Raw genomic sequence first — 4,122 nt, 5'->3', positions numbered from 1 at the left:
CTGTTTCCTCCAGCAACTGTATTTCCTGAAGTTTAGTAAATTGGGTGTATATTTAAGACGGCCAACACTCAAACACTTCACTAATAGAGTTGCATGCTTTACTGATCTTAACAGTTGGATGGTATATTTCATTTGTGTTCATTTGCATAATTTGCTGATTAAACTACGTATTTAATCTGTTGACCTTTACTCTGTACTTATCCCACATTTACGGAGATGTAATCAATGTGCAGACTTTATTGAATGCAGCTGACATCTCAAAGTTTACTTACCCGTTGCAAATTCTATTTAAAGCTATCAGCACACTGTCTCATTGGTGTTTGCTGGTGGTCTTTCTCTTCATCCTGAGGGTGCACTGACTGGAAAATCAAAATAGTGCATGTAGATAATAAAGAAATAATACCCATTTATTACCTCACAGAATATATCTACTCCTGGAATTCTCATAGATGAAAGAAGCACATTATGAAAGGGAGATGTGCTGGCTCTTTCCAGTCCACTACAGCATAACTACAAATACATACTACCCTGCACAAACAAGAAGATATTCATAAGTACTTCACCCTTCTTCCCTCTTGATCCTGTCATAATATCCATTTATGTGCAGAAATAGCTGTGGAAATAGTATAATTTCTGCTTTTGATCTAGAATAGCCCAGTTCAGTTTTGGTGCCCAGGTCCTTCTTTGCAATGGTATATGCAGAGCACGTGATCTTAGTCGTATCTTTCCCAGCTCTTCCAGAAACAGACAGCTGTTGTTCCACCTGCGTAATGGTGGAATGTAAACAACAGACTGACAGGCAGACAAACATACAGCTGGTAATATTCAAGGAGCACAGATTTCAAATACTAATTTGATTGTAGTCAGTTTAAATGAAACATCTAAGGAAGTTTATGTTAAGATGATCTGCCCTGATCTGAGTTTAAACTAATGATGAAGGAAACTTTTGGACACCACAAACAATGAAAGGGGAGGAGTGGTTAGCTAACCCTGTCCTTGGCCTAACCTAGCAAAACAGCAGTGGGATAGACTTTCAGATATTGGAAAGAGAAAAAGAAGGAATTCCCCTTAGGGATGTAAAAGACTTACTGTAATCCCAAATTGGTAAGTAATGTTCAAAAATCAGCAAAAATAGACCCAACGAGAAAAGAGTAAACAGTCACAGATTACTTGGGGGAGAATGGGGGGGGGGGGGGAAGGAATGGAAGTTAAAACCAATCACATGATCAGGGCTTTAGGAGTAGCTACTGAGCAGACCTTCATCTGATCAAACCAGTCTAGAGCAGGAAAATAAACATGCTGTTCTTACCACACCATGCATGTCTGAATTGCTTCTAGGTCGTGGAGCGCTTCCACTAATATTGAGCAAGTGACATCTTGGAGAGTCTTGGAGTGGATAGAGGCTGCATGAAGTACCCCTTACAATTTATTGGCTGAGAAAGAACTAGACAGGAAACACCTGCAAACTGAGTCCTGGCAGAAAGCCCAGTGTCAATTGCACACACATACACACACACACTCTTCATTTTGGTCTCCATCTGGGACCAAAATACAAGAGTGAGAAATAATTTTTTGGCAAGAGCTATATATAAACCACTGTTTATGGATCAGTCAGTGGGCAACAATTGTTCTAAAATAACTATTCCATCTTCAGCACACTTCATTATCTACATTTGTTATCTTCTCATAATCAAAGTTTGAAGTTTTCAAAAGTCCCCATTCTCCACACCAGAAAAGCCATTTTATTTTTTTTCTATTTGCCACTTATTAGGTTAGGAATCACTTCCTAGTGCTGAAGACCAGGTTAATTCAGAGAGAAAACAGCATGTGGGAACGGCCTGGTGTCTAAGGAGAGAAGTATGAATCACACTCTTTTTACATCTGAGACCAAGCCATATTCTACACATCTCAGAGAAGCTCCAGCTGCAGCTGTAACATCTCTTTAAGGATGTCATTGACTGCCTAAGGACTGAGTCATAGAGCTGGGTCCAAGACAAGATTGTGGTGTCTTCTTCAGAACATCATCTGACAATCTCCTGGCCAATCCTATTCTGCTGCAAGTTGTCTAATGAGATCTTATGTGGGAGTCATAAATTCTGTTTATCTGCCTGCAGCTGGAAAGCCACACCACTTCTACCACATCTACCACTAAGTACAAAATGAAACTTTTTGTCAGTTATGGTGGGCAGCATGATATTGTTGATGACATTTATCCATTTTATTAGTCAATTTGAATCATAGCTTGTCACTGACACTGGTGAGAATTTGTTCTTCTATTTAAGTAGAGGAAAATAAAATCTTTCAGAAAATGAGGTGGAAATTTTCAGAAGGCGGCCATGGAAAAGGTTTCAATTTTTTCAGCTGGAGAATCCGGTTTGGTTTTGCACATCTGTATTTAATCTGAGAATAAAATTGTGTAGGGAATACTATAAACCAGGATGCAGAAATTGTAAGCCCATCTGAATAAGGCAAGGTGAGCCTGTGGTGATCTTTTTGGGGATTTAGGAAAAGTGAATGTGAAGAGCTTTGAGAGAAGAACATACAGTGTATCGAAGAAAACCTCAAGGAATTCCTATCATTGACGAAACAGCATAACCAGAGGGGAAAAAATGTTTCTGAAATAAATTCAGTCTCAGATGGGCAGCCCAAGGCTGGCCTAGTCAGTAGCCATGCGGATACCCAAAGGCTGCCAACACGGAACACAATGAAGGAACTGCAATTAAAGCTGAAGAAACAGAATCAGCAGGTGGCCCCCAAAATATCTGTAAAATGGAAACCCAGAGGCAGCTAGAATTAGTGACAATGGAAAATGTGCTTGAACTGCTAAAGAGGTAAGACAGTGAACAAGATCCCAGGGATCCCCACCAGCTGCAATGGCCATCTTTGACGATTACACCCACCCTTAAAAAAAGGTTAATATCTAAGGAACACTTACTGAAACTCTGCGGAATTAGCATAAGGCAGTAGGAGATTGCTCTCCTCCAGGCAGAAGGGAAAAGGCCTATAAGTTTACAGTGCTTATTTCCACATGAACTTTTTTTTTTTACTGTTTGCATAGAGATGCTGTATTTAGCAACTTCACTATGAGTCTGGTATTGTACCACTAATAGCTATGAAACTTGCAGAAGTATGGGGGAATAAGCTTTAGGAAAATATCTGTTAATTATATACTTTAATATGATAAAAAAAAAAAAAAAAAACAGTGGTCAACAACATATTACTGAATCTTTCAGCCCTTAGGTACTTCTGTACTATGACAAAAATGAAAGAGAGTAGTTAATGGAACTAACAAAAATTAAGGAAATAAACACAAAGTCTGTTTTACCTATAAGCATATAGAAAATAGGTTTCAGGAATAGAAATCAGGAAAAAAAAAAAAAAAACTTCTGTAAGCATAAAGAAAGAGAATAAATCTAAAATTTACCATATACAAGCAGCTTTCATCTCCAAAGTCATATAGTACCCAGAATTTGTGCAGCATTTGTGTGGATTAACAAAGCTTCTGGAGCCATAATGCCCTATGTTGGTAAAAAATGAATCTAAACTTCAGATTGTCCAGTCACATTCACAACAGAAATCACAGTAATTTATGTTTAAGGTGGAGGGAGCCAGATATTTCTTATCAAAAGAGACATAATCCCAGGTGAACCAATAAGAGTGAAAGAAAATAGAGTGAAAAAAAAAAAAAAAAGAGTGAAAGAAATAGAAACTCCAGTACTGACAGCAACACAGTAAGAAAGTATAAGAAGCCCCTTCAAAGTAAGAAAACTGATTGCCAACTAGGAGGTGTGGTTATAGTGAAAACTGTATGAATTTCATAAGCTACAGTGGCAGAAAAATTCAGTTAAAATTTTAGCACTAAGGATAAGGAGGAAATGTTTTATTTTTTGTTTGTTTGGTTTGGTTTGTTAGTTTTATTAAGAAAATAAAATTAAAGAAAAGGTTGATGCATTTCATCCATTTAGGGAGATCATGAGATAAGTGACTGCACCTGATGCATTCCACTTCACTATATTGTTCTTAATAATCAACCTGATAACCTTTGCCAAAAGTATCTTAAAGGAACTCTTCTTTGAAAGCAGGAGTCTGTAGAGGGATATCTGTATGACAATAACCAGATTG

The 4,122-nt window shown here is 37.8% G+C and overlaps 1 long non-coding RNA gene across 1 annotated transcript; it reads right to left on the bottom strand.

Moving 5' to 3' along the window:
* Positions 1-272: 272 nt before the first annotated feature.
* Positions 273-1,417, bottom strand: LOC136789760 (uncharacterized). The gene is made up of 2 exons (XR_010828686.1): positions 1,310-1,417; positions 273-359 (listed from the first exon to the last, which is right to left on the bottom strand). It is a non-coding gene; the product is annotated as an uncharacterized lncRNA (long non-coding RNA).
* Between the last annotated feature and the right edge of the window lie 2,705 nt (positions 1,418-4,122).

Source organism: Anser cygnoides, chromosome 1, assembly GCF_040182565.1.
Source record: "Anser cygnoides isolate HZ-2024a breed goose chromosome 1, Taihu_goose_T2T_genome, whole genome shotgun sequence".
NCBI classification, from domain to species: Eukaryota; Metazoa; Chordata; class Aves; order Anseriformes; family Anatidae; genus Anser; species Anser cygnoides.
Note: the sequence above shows the minus strand (reverse complement) of the source record. Positions and strands in the feature narration are given on the sequence as shown.